Raw genomic sequence first — 14059 nt, forward strand, 5'->3', positions numbered from 1 at the left:
CAGGCATCGATGAGAGTATTGAGAGGCTGTGAGAGATCTTCCAATTGCTAACTTAAGGTTACAAAGAGCCCCCTCCCCATGAATTCTTCCCAAAGTTTGAAAAGGATTGATGGCAAATGATTTTATATTCTATTATTACCTTTTATATTTGGCCAAATTTTAGTCAAACCTTTGTTTCATTAAGCAAACCTACCTGTAAGTTAGGGTAGGCACTTGTTATCACCAATGTTACAACGCAAAACCATAAAATCACATCTGAAAAGATCCGATTGTCGGAAATATACACAATGCATTTTAATTTCTATCCGAGGCATGTAGCCCAAATCCAGCAAATGATGCTTATTAAGTAATAAATTTGCATATCTAATGACCTTTACCTATCAGTGAAATTTAACTGGAATGACTTAGTAAAAGTTGAGGAAACAGTCTGTATATTGGTGAAAAAATGTATTAGTGAAAGACATGCAGCATTATCGCCTCAGCTAATTTATGATTTGCATAATAGATTAGCGTTCACATTTTGGCATGTAGAACTTGAAGGATGTGACCGAAGACAATTAATTAACTTGCTACCTAAAGTGATAATCTAATGACATGACAGCAATGAAAGAAATTTAGCATTTTCATTTCAGCTAATTATTAATTTGAAAACTCAAAAATGTTTTTCAATTGAAACTATTCATGTTGATTATATCAATTTTACTGAAGTTACAAATTCGTGGCAATAATGTCAGAGAAAAGTGCTGCTTTTCAGACACGTGTGACACATATATACTGAAACACGAGAGCACGTTCAGTGCATATATGGTTACATTGATTACTCACTAAACCAGCACTTTCGGTATGGATACCAATGTCCATTCCTACTGAAGGGAAAAGTACGAAAGTCAGAATCTTTTTTATGATATCTTTGATATTTCTAAATAAAGACATGTGTTTTCTGTCAATGCTCTACTCTTCCTTTACTCATGGAGGCAGGATAGGAGCACTGGAGTTGGGACCTCAATGCATTTTGTAATATGGATTGACGCTAAAATAGCACCTTTGGTATCGGTTAATTGCTAAAATAGCACTTTAGGTAATTAATTGCAACCCTTGTTGCTTGACTACGCACTTTTGATAGTCCATAAACACTGCCTTGTGATCTACGTGTTGACTTTGTCAGAGGAATAAATCAGTCGGTCAACATATGTCACCATATCAATTTCACATGACACTTCATCATTAAGTCGCGATCATGACGATGATTTGCTGATTTGTTTACATGATAAGGTCAAAATAGCAACATAGTAAACCATGGAAGTACAAGCGAGACGGGTGAAGGAGGAGGAGACTGTTGATAGAAAATAAATGCCGTTAAACACGATTGGAACTAATTTGGGATAATTGATTCTTTGTATTTTTTAAATTCTGAAAAGTGTCAGGTGCCCTATAGCTGAATGTTGCAATATTACAAATTACTCATAAAAACAAATTAGTTCCAATCGTGTTGTTATTGGAATACCACGGATATTATCAAAAAGATGCCCGACTTTAAAGTCGTACTTTTCCGTATATCACTAACAACCCGAACACTTAATGACGTACTGCGATTTGCATTTTGACAAGGTACCATCATGTAACAAACACCGAATTCAACCCTGATTTATACGTATTAATACCGTGCAATCATGTACAGTTTGGTAAACAGAGAGGGGTTTCGCACATTTTGAATAAATAGTCCAAAGTTTAATACCATAGTACTGGGTCGCTCATGTTTATTAACATTATGTTTGTTTGTATTGAGCAATGATGTATGGCCAGTATTTAATGACGATGTGAGCTCAACTTGGCTATCACCCTTGCCCTGCCTTTACTTGCGTAATGGGTCAATTAGAGTCCCGGTGAGTTACTCAATAAGCAGGGTTTTATTTTCTATGTTGTGGAAAGCCCATTTAAATACAGTCGAACACTCTGATTTGCAACGCTGGCAAAACAGCTCTCACTGCAATGGATGTGACATTCTTTCCGTGACCTCAATAACAACATCAACAAAATCACAATTTGCAACGATGGGGGAAATACCAAGCACGAGAAGAAATGCCATTATGGTGTTCCTGTGTGTCGCTAAATATTTCCTGAAGACGAGTTACTCTATAATCTCCCCATTTTACCCGTCAGTGGTAAGTACTTTCGTTCCTAAAAGTGTTCTGCATTTTCACTGCTGATATTGTAATGTACGGTACATGCTACACCCTTTTCATCGTAACTTTAAAGGCATTCATCGATGAAAACCTGTGAGGGGAAGTGTCAACGATAAAAAAAACCGACGATAAAATTCAATAGGTTAGGGCATTTGTAATATGTATAAGTGTTAAATCTGTGTAGCAGGTACTAGTTGCATAAGACGGCATGACATTTATATACACTAAAATAAACATACCTGCATCATTACTGTATCAATTCACAATCTCCATTACTGTATGGTTGCACACAAGCCTGTGACAGTGTATGGGTGTTTGGCCACGTTTGGTGCATTTTATGTGTTTGGTGAGTTTAAAAAGAATCGTTTTAGCCTAGAAATGTGTAATATTTCAGTGTTTTCTGTTTGCAAACAAATCTTATACAATTACAACAATACTTTGAAGTTCATTAATATCACAGATAGATTTGCTTCAAAGGCGTACCTTTGTGGGTATACTTGTAGGCAGTCAAGGCGATAAAAATATTCTTAAAATGTGAAGGATGTCGTTAGAACTGATCTCTGCGTAAATCTAGATATAACATATTGATTGTATTGATTTTACATGTCATGACAACAAAACACAATTCCACAGGTAAATTACAATTTCAATAAGAAACTTAAAAATTCAATTTTCTATCAACTTTGTACTGACAGGCTCTGGGAAAGGGAGTTGATCCTATGATCGTTGGATTCGTCCTGGCAAGCTTTGCTCTTGTCTCCTTCATCGTATCTCCTCCTCTTGGGAAAAGCGTAAGTTACACTGACCTCTTATCTAGAAAAGCAACTTTATAAGGACGTTATCAATGTAATTCATGTAGAACATTTTATGCTAAAACTGTAATGAAGTGTATTATAATACACTTATTGACATATTACTGATGGATGTCCTGTCAACCTATTTTTTGTACGATTTCAATTAAATTCCCGCTAAGGTAAGAAAGCTTATAAATGTACATGGTTCGATGTACTGCTGGCTGAATATCAGTGATATAACAATCATAGACCATTGTACAACAGGTGGCATTGACGAAAGATTGATGGTCCTGGTTGAAGAAAAACAAAATATAAACATGAAACCATCTTATACTGCCATCACATTGATTGGAATGACTGAAGTGCAGATAACAGAATTCGAAGAAAGTACAGAAAAGCATTCACACCATGTCAACAAGAATTTAGACCTTATAAATAGAAAGTTAATGTTCTACAACTGTAATAGATACATATGGGTTTACACAATATTGGCTTCATACGTTAAACGTTATATGTCAAAAAAGTGATTAGATGTAAAATATGCACCGTACACTGAGCATGTTTAATTTTTTTGAAACATTTTTCACGACACTGAAATGGAAATCTTTCCTTGCTGTAATATACCATGCAATGCAAATACCTTTTCAATTCGTGTGTGAACTCTCATACCAATTTTCACTTAGGGTTTCCGAATGAAATCATTACCATACAAATCTCGAACACTTCGAGATACCAGGTTGTTTATCGCAAAATACGTAGTCAGTGGCCTATGGCAGTTGTTATTTTTGCTTTGCCGAACTCAATACAGAGGCGTAGACCAATGCCACTTATGATAATTGTATATAATAACATTCATTAGCGCAAGGTTTTTTGAGGAAGCATCACCAGGGGAACATGCGGCAGAACAATTGTCCGAACTGCATGAATTTCTGACTAGAGCGTTCATGTTGCAAAATTATTGGGTACACGTAACTTCCAATTTGGCCGACTCAATTTAACGTTACAGTGCTATTCACCATCCACGAAAAATCTATTCGCTAACTGTATTCAAGCATACCTGTGTTCAAGACACCTGATGTATACAGAAATATAAAGGTCGATTAATTTGAATCTAATCTATTTACTATACTATTATGTTGACCCGCAGATAGCTAAATTTGGTGCAAGGTTTATATTTAGTTTGGGTTGCGGGATTGCTGGTCTGTCGGCATTGCTCTTTGGGTAAGTAAGGGTATTTATCACCTGTAACAACAACTATCATACAAATCACGAATGGATACAATTCTTTTGAAACCAGCGTCAAGAACAGTAGAAAGTTTGTCATTGGTTGATTTAGTTTAATTGCAATTTAATTGGAAAGTTTATTCAAGCTCCCACTTCACTTCGCTTTAAGTGCCGTGGAGGTTTTGAAAAACAGCTCACCTACTACAAAGAAGGCGCACAACAGCAAACGCACAACAGCAAAATACTGTGCAGATTTGTAAACTCCTCAAATTCAGCACTTTCCGCAGGTCGTAGATTCACAGAGATGCATTTATAGAAATACTGTAACAAATTTGTATTGTCCTTCATTAAATCACCGTCAACATATTGTCTTCTTCAAAGATTATAGACTGCATATGCTTCATAGTTAACGGGTTGTAGAAACGAATGTTTAGAAGATTTTGCCTTACAGGTGTCTCAATGTCATAAACAACGCTGACTACTTCGTCTCCCTAAGTTTCTTGGTACGTACAGCACAAGCAGTTGGTGTCCAGGCTGGTAACACGGCAGCCATAGCTATCGTGTTTCAACTTTACCGGCGAGATGTAGCATTTGCCATAGTACGTATTGGAATTTACATATTGGTGACTAATTTTAAGTATTTATTTTACATTCAAAGAAAAGAAGATCGAAAAGAATATGCTATTGCTCTAAACCGATTTCCCGAACCTTTCCAGATAAGAAAGAAATGTTGCTGTGCTTGATTTTCCATGCAGTCTTCGAGGCACCTGCGGATGAACGGCGGTATATATATTTAACAGACGTCTTTTACGTAGACATATCACATTACCATTTTGAATTTTACATTAAACACAACAAAAAGACTTCCATTTTACGAAAACCATGTCCTTTTGGATATTTTTTGTCAAAAAAACTGACAATCTTAGATAAATTACAATGATTTTTTAATATTTTTAATGAAAAAAGTTAGTATACAGTATTACCCATATTTAATTTGATACTTTACTTTGTGACAGGGAATTCTTCAAATATTCTCTGGTCTCGGTTTGATCACTGGTCCAACTCTAGGGGGCCTTCTCTATTCGGTAAGTAAAGTTCATTCACTTGATCCTTTCTGTTCAACTAAAGGTACAAACTCTACCTGCACAGGTACATTAGCGTTAGTCCACAGTTCGTAATAAAAATTCGTATTCCTTAAAGGTAAAGTGAGTTTGATAATCTCTACGGTAAACATATGCCACATAAGTTGAAGAGGAAAAGACAACATTTAACCATTCACCCATTACTCGAAATTCTCCTGCAATTTTACATCTTTGTACCGATCTATAAACAGATCTGGTTAAGACGTACTTGAGTGATGGCTCTAGACTGAACAAAGTGTAACGGCAATAACAAATTTGATAAGGGCACGTACAAGTAAAAGATTTTGACTTGCTAAAATAAGACACAAATTGTGATTGGGAAATGGATCACATGAAAAGGCAAATCGTTATCCACATGTTGATTATAGTGTGCAAATTGTTGTCCACATGTCGGTTAATACATTTGAAACCATTCGGCAAAGCATGTCCTATGGCTGGCAGACGGTCACTTTGGATTGTATCATACAAACGAATTGACTTGCATATATGTACCTTATTATGTGTTATAGCCTTAACAAGGGAGTGTGTAACGGAGGGCAGGTGACCATTTGCCAAACGGTAGGGGCAAATTGTCTCATGCCTCGAGAGTAAAGAGCCCTTGTTTAGGCTATAATTTTTTTATTACATGCCTTTTTTATCCTCTCTAAATTTTAGGGTTTATTCGTTACGTAAATGGCCATGGTTTATTGCCATGAAAGTTGAAAGTCCTCTAGAAAACAGAACGATTCATCAAACGGCTTAGTAATACATTTAAATCATTGTTATGCGGTCGAATATTTGTTATTCAAAATTTTCTAAAACTGGATTATCCGTGGCAAAATATTTAATTTTATCATTTTAAGTCCCGAATTTGTTAAGTTGAAAATAGTTCCGGTTCTCTTTCAGCCAAATGATGATTATGCGACTCGCTACGTGATCAACAAGTTACCAATGAATTATATTGGGCACGCGGCGTTCCAGATATGAGACAAAATACCTGTATTGTAACTGCCGATGAATATATCGGTTTCAGCATGGCTGAATAAAAGTGCCTGCCATGAAATCTTTTGTATCAATATACCTCCTTGGTAACCATATGAGTTCGTAGTGTCAATTAGGGACTGGTCAGTTTCTTCGGCCTGGGGGGGGGGGGCCGGTGGATTATTTTTTGCCAACATGAAAAAGTGGCTGACCCCCCCTATTCCAAATTTTGAAAACAGGGTGACCCCCCCATTCCAAATTTTGAAAACAGGGTGACCCCCCCCCCGCACGCGACAACTGTAATATGTAATAATATAATACTGTAATATATATATGTAATATTATATATATATATATATATATATATATATATATATATATATATATATATATATATATATATATATATATATATATATATATATATATATATATATATAATATTTTACATACATTTATATTTTAACAGTCATTCTGTGTTTTAATGAAATTGTTGGCATGTCAGTTGTCAGATACGAATTTCAAAGTGTCAATCTTAAAGTTTGAATACAGTACATTTTGAATGAGCTGTGAATGTATTTCACACTTTCTATGCTTAACCAGATGTACTGAACTGTTGTACAGAAATGGATGTCAATCATTAATATTAAACAGGAAAAAGCTGTAAATCAAAAACTTTGAGAGGTGTTAAGACTTGCCAGCCATCCAATTAAATTTCCTGAGGAACCATAGAGAGGCATTTTAGCCAAATCTGATGTGTGCAGAGTCTGAGATGACCTTTTCTTGGAACATTGATATTTGTGCATGTTGCTTTCTCATACTGAATTCTCATAGAGAGAACAGAAAAGTATCAGGAATTTGTCATGCTTTTCATATGAAATGCAGATTTCATAATAGTACACTTTCACTTAGCAAACATCAAGATATCTCTGGCATATATTTCTGATTTATTAAAGTATGGCGCCCGAAGGGCGCGGAGAAAAATATGAAACATCCTGATATCTCTGATATATATGTCTTGTATATTAAAGTAATGCACAGGAAGGGTGTGCTGAAAAATGTCTGATATATTAAAGTAATGCGCTCAAAGAGCACGCTGAAAAATATTGAACATACATATATCTCTGATATATGTATGCCTGATATGTTAAAGTTGGGCTTGCTGAAAAATATGTCTGATTATTAATTACGCGCCAGAAGGGCGCGCCGCAAAATGCAACTAGATAAAATTTGTGGCTGACACGATGCATTTTAGGCAATGATGAGCCTGTGTCGAAATTCAAAAACACACTGACCCCCCCCCCCTATTGGGCATTTCAAAAACATGGTGACCCCCCTATCACCAAAGTCAAAAACAGGGTGACCCCCCCCCCCATGAATCCACCAGCCCCCCCAGGCCGAAGAAACTGACCAGTCCCTTAGCAAGATTTACATAGATTCTTTATGGTTTACTATTCCTTGGAGACGTTTGCAGAAATTCTGATGCAGCTTGTCTGAATGATGTCTGAAAAATATTAAAGTGGTGCATCGATGGCCACATTTGATCCTAAAGAAAAATAAACTGACTTGTATATGTGAACGTCATTAAATGGTGTTATCGTGCAAAAGATAAAGTTGGCACGTGCAATACTCTAAATAATGGGTTCATTATAATATAGCATTATCTTCTTTCAATAAATCTTGAATAAACTTGCTTTGCACATTTCTGACAATCAGTTTCATTAACTGAAACACGTAAAACTGAATGCAGAATTGTATATACAATGCGCTATAGTTAGCCCTAATTGTCATAGCCACGAACCCCAGTCCTAGCTATCATAATGGTGCAACTGTTATTAGACAACCAAATATCAATTGTACGTCAACTCATTACTCGGACAGATATCACTGTGCGATCATCCCCTTGTGTAAATACTCGAGCTTACACAATTTGTTCCTGCTAATTACCCCTGTTAATTGCTACTAAAGGATTATTGATGGAAGTGTGTTGGTATGGGTACGTCCTCACCCCAGGATACTGCCATATCACTAGCACAGAAATTTGCGAGAAATGGACACTTTCTCGCTTTTTTGCGAGAAGTAAGCGAGAATACATACTTTCTCGCAGTAAGTTAGCGATAATTTAATTTTCTCGCAATCAGCTGGCGAGAACTGTGTTTTCTCGCGCAGCATCTGCGAGAAACTGAATTCTCGCAATCAATCAGCGAGAAATTTGTTTTCTCGCTCTGCATCTGCGAGAAATTGTATTCTTCTCTGTAAGCATTTCATAGAAATTTCACAATTTCTCGCAGATGCAGAGCGAGAAAACTTGGTTCTCGCTGATTGATTGCGAGAATTGCAGTTTGGTCTCGCAGATGCATGCGAGAAAGTACAGTTCTCGCACCTCGATCGCTTACTTCTTGCAATAAAGCGAGAAAGTGTCCATTTCTCGCAAATTTCTGTACTAGTATATTTTCCAATGACTCAGTCACATGTTTTAGAGGTATTCACCATTTGACTTCTATTCTGACAATTCTCTATTTTCGCTGCCAGGCTGGGGGATATCTTCTTCCATTCTTGGTACTGGGCGGCATTCTTCTAATGGTCATCCCATTCTTCCTGTGCTTGTATCCAGACAGAATAGGTAATGCACATGCTGATTTCTGAGCAGCTTTCCTTGAACTTGGAGTTTTACAAGGTCTAGATCAAGGGAAGGAGACGTGATGAATACAGCCACAGAAAATGTATTGATGATACTGAAGTCGGTCAAGTTTCAGAGAAAACGTAATATCTGACTTTTGAATACTAAACCAAAACAGATGTTAGTTACTAGATAATAATAATAATAATAAAGAATATTATAATGCGCCTAATCTCAAAAGGAGCTCTAGGCGCAGGACAAAATACACTACTTTCTGAAAAAATATGTCTTGAGGGCATGGCGGAATGAAATATTTGAATCCATATGGCGTAGGTTGACAGGCAGACTGTTCCAAGTTTTCGGTCCTGAGTGGGAAAATGACCTTTCACCAAAGGATTTTGTGGCAACACGCGGCATTCTAAAAAGACGTGTGTCAGATGAAGAACGTAGGTGTCTTGAGGGAGTATACATTTGCAAAAGGCCAGAGATATATTTTGGTCCAGTCCTGAAACCAAGTCGAAAAAACTGTAGAAAGTTTGTACGTGTACGACTAGCTATGGGCAACCAGTGCAGTGATTTTAAAAGTGGTTGTATGTTATGTGATTTTTTGGCTTTATAGACAAGTCTAGCAGATGCATTTTGAACACGTTGCAATTTGTCAATGAGGTGTTTTGGGCAGCCAGAAAGAAGGCTGTTGCAGTAGTCTAAACGAGATAGGACAAAAGCAATAACAAGAGTCTGAGTGGCTTGAACAGTGAGCAGGTGACGAATAGAACTGATCTGCCTCAGCTGAACATAGGCAGCTCTGCATACATTATGTACGTGCTCTGACATGGTTAAATGGCTATCTAAAGTGACACCAAGATTTTTCACAGATGCGGAAAACTTAATAACTGCATCACCAACTAACATTGAGTCGGGAAGGGACAATCTGCCTTGCAGTCTGGGTGATATGACAAGCATGGCTTCAGTTTTACTGTCGTTTAACTGGAGTTTGTTGTACCTCATCCATGTTTTGACATCATTAATGCAATCTCGTATGGAATCTATGGCGGAGTGGATCTCATCAATTTTGGTTGCTTTGTAGAGTTGATTGTCATCTGCAAATGCATGGTGACTCACAGAATGTGACTTAACGATATTAAAAGGGGTTCTGTGTACAATACAAACAAAATGGGTCCTAAAACAGAGCCCTGTGGGACACCAAAGCGAAGAGGTGACACATGTGACTTACGGCCATCAATTGAAACAAACTGTGATCTATGGGACAGATAGGATTTGAACCAGGAGAGCGCACAATCAGTGATTCCAAAAGAGTGTTCAAGTCGATGAAGGAGAATTTCATGATCTAAAGTGTCGAACGCAGCAGAGAGGTCTAACAAAGTCAAAATGCTAATTTCACCCCTGTCTAGTGCAGTGAGGAGATCGTTAACAATTCTAAGGAGGGCCGTTTCAGTGCTATGATATGGTCTATATGCTGACTGAAGTGGATTCAACAATTGTTTGAAATAAGATGGTCATTTAACTGCATAAGAATAATTCGTTCTATGATTTTCGAAAGGAAGGGCAAATTTGAGACGGGACGATAATTCTTTAAATCATCTGGGTCGAGAGATGGTTTCTTAAGCAAGGGCTTTACAAGAGCAGTTTTATAGACGTCTGGAAAAATACCTGAAGTTAGAGAATTGTTAATGACTTTGGTGATAGTGGGTAATATGATGTCTAAATATTCAACTAAGAGACTGGTGGTCATAACATCAAGGTCACAACTTTTGGCAGGAGACCTTAGTATTATGCGTTTCACTACGTCATCAGAAACTGGTTTAAAATGACTGAGACTTTCTCCATGAAAGCAATGTTCAGTACACTGGGTGGGGGAGAATCGGTACGATCAAGGTTTGCTCTGATGGTTTTAATTTTGCTGTCAAAGTATTCACAGAAGCTAGATGAAAATGATTGACGAACACATGCCACATACGTAAATAAACGATTGCAGAAATCAAAGCTTTAATTGATTTATTTAGTCGATAGAAATATCAGCAACATGTTATTTTTTTGTAGAAGAGGATATCCGTCGCACTGAAGCCCTCTGACCACTGCTAGTGAAGATCGGTATTATTCTGGGTATGCTTGTGAGAGTGGTCACGGCTATTGAAATTACCTTCCTTGACAGTACATTGGGACTAGCTCTGATATCGGTAAGAAACAAGTCCATGATCTGCATTATATTGGACTTTCTGGTATTCCAACGTATTAATCGTTCAATGCAATGCAGTGTTAATTGGAATCAATCATAGTTTGATGGATTCGAAACAGGTTCTCAGCTAATATATATCTTAATGCCCTTGGACAATCAGAGTGAAAAAAGAGTCTGCATATATATATATATATATATATATATATTATATATATATATATATATATATATATATATTACTTCAAGTACAAAGTAATGAAATCTATTACTTTAGTTTCATGCATCTTGCAATCCTCAGATTATATATATATATATATATATATATATATATATATATATATATATATATATATATATATATATATGCGTGTGTGTATCAACTAGCATATCTATAAAAGATTGTTTCATTCCTAGATCTCTCATTTGTTTCTTTGCTCTTCTTTCTAATTTTAGTTGAATATAAATTCGGCGACAACAGTTGGAATTCTGTTCCTTCTAGCTGGTTTGGCTTTCGGAATTTCAGCTCCTGTTTGGGGTCTAATCGGTGATAAGCTGGTAAGTACAGGTACAAGATACAGACTGTCATAGGGGCGAACATGTTCAACGAAATGTTGACAGACAAAGAAAGAGGCATTGGCAATGTTCAGTTTAACACGAAAAGGAAAATCAGGCGACTCGCAGGCGCACAGCTGCATTATTCATAGAAGTAAACTGTATGTTCATTATTTGATTTTTACATGAAAACCTATATCATATACACGTTTACTTAGATATGTACAAATGCGCATACATACATACATACATACATACATACATACATACATATGTACATACGTATGTACGCACGGACATTACCTAACCTTCTTTCATAAGTATTGTTTTCTCATCGCACAATTTTCCATTTCAGAAAATATTTAAAGAATTGAATTTAATTGGTTTGATTTTTGGAGTCGTCGGTTACCTTTTGATAGGTCCTGCACCATTCCTTGGATTGCAACCGTAAGTGACACTTATACATTTGTATTGTCTATCACTACGCTGACTTGTAAAACGAGTTTCTAATCGATGTTTCTAATTCTGTTATTGTCTGTTTTGCTTTAGTACTTTCGGTGTGATTGCCACTGGTCTGAGTATTATGGGACTTGGTGTAGGTGCTATCATAACGATTATACCAGAAATGGTCGATGTAGCACTGTGAGTATGCTGACATTGTTTAGATTCAGATTTATAATTACGCGTCGTGCTGTGTTTCTAAACATGTATGAACGCTTTCCTATCCTCTGTCTAGAATTCATGCTGTAACCCGATTACATGTTCTATGTTCTATGTTCTATGTAATACTTACAGGTATTAGTCCAATCATTTGATTACAGTAGACGTGGAATAATTTCCTTATGATGAAAAAAGGCGTTTTGTTGCACTTAATAAAGCCTGTCGACACATAGCAAATGGATCGATTTCTCTAAATTGCTGATCACATAAATAGAAAACTTTCGGGTCTTCGGCTGCCATGGATTGCGCTTAGGTATACAATCGATTTGTCTAAGTATGTATTTCTGATATAGGTGAATATATATATATATATATATATATATATATATATATATATATATATATATATATATATTATAATAACACAAAATTACTTCAAGTACATTGTAATGATATCTGTTACTTAAGTTTCATGCATCCTGCAATCATCAGACAGAAGAATTATATAAAATATTTGTGTATCAACGACATGTATAAAAAGGACAGTGTTTGTCAAACTCGCCTGTCCATTTATTTTGATATGGTAAATGTTGTATATCCACACATCACGTGACATAAATTCGATTTTAATTTACAGACAAAAGGGCTATGAAGACAATTTGCAGACATATGGAATTGTATCAGGTCTTTACTACTTTGCTGACAATTTAGGGTGAGTGTATATCATATGTACAAAGAGTCGAAGAATATTGGGTACCACATAAACCATATTTGGCGTCTGTTACTCGAATTTAATGCATTTATGCTAACATCAGACAGACAAAATTTCATCGGCTTTCATGGTTCTTCTTGGTTTCTGTAATTGTTGGTCACACTACGTGGTCTCCAATTATTTTTTTTATTATTTTCGCAATGTCGAATTATTTTTGATTGATTGATTATTAGACAATCCTATGATATACCTTTATGAGTGTGGAAGTGAAGCCCAATCCTTGAAATATATTTTGTCAAGTAAAGACAGATAAATCAATTATTTAAAGAGAAGATCTGTATATAATATATGCTTGTTTAGTACACCCATTATAGGCATGGTAAACACACATACTTCATCTTGGTTTGTCATAATGGTAAACGTTCTTTTCTGTCATCAGTTTGTTTGTAGGACCAATCATGGGATCGGCTTTGTTTACTGATTTCGGTTTCCCCTTGAGTTGTACCGATGTTTCATTCATGGTTGCCGGTACATTTGTGTTGTATGCCTTCTATGTCACATGCTACCGATGCTGCCAATGTGTTGAGGTGTATAAAATACCAGGCAAAGACAAAGAAACGGAGGACAAGTTCGATGACCAAGAAGAGGAAACAAATATTGAACTCAATTCCCAGTCTTACAATTCCTTCAATGATTATAATTAGAGATTTATTCATGAATATATAAACCTTCCTTATATTTTCCGTACTGTTCATATTTTCGTCAAGTGGGCTAATGTTCCGTTATTATTATTATTATTATTATTATTATTATTATTATTATCTCTTGTACTTCAAGTATTAAAGTTCGATTGATTGCACTATTGATTTTCTATTCGGATTTGTTCTTATAAACTTGATCCATGGGTTCCCTATTTCAATGTATATTTGATTAAGAGTTAATGTATTTTCATTCAATTCTCGCGTCAGTTTATTCCTTTCTCTATGTCTTAAGGATTTTAAATTCTCAATGTAAC

The 14059-nt window shown here is 36.0% G+C and overlaps 1 pseudogene; it reads left to right on the forward strand.

The window, feature by feature from the left end:
- Nucleotides 1-1782: 1782 nt before the first annotated feature.
- LOC139128477 (MFS-type transporter SLC18B1-like) lies at nt 1783-13801 on the forward strand (annotated as a pseudogene).
- Nucleotides 13802-14059: the final 258 nt, after the last annotated feature.

Source organism: Ptychodera flava, unplaced genomic scaffold (assembly GCF_041260155.1).
Source record: "Ptychodera flava strain L36383 unplaced genomic scaffold, AS_Pfla_20210202 Scaffold_55__1_contigs__length_887147_pilon, whole genome shotgun sequence".
Lineage (NCBI taxonomy): Eukaryota > Metazoa > Hemichordata > Enteropneusta > Ptychoderidae > Ptychodera > Ptychodera flava.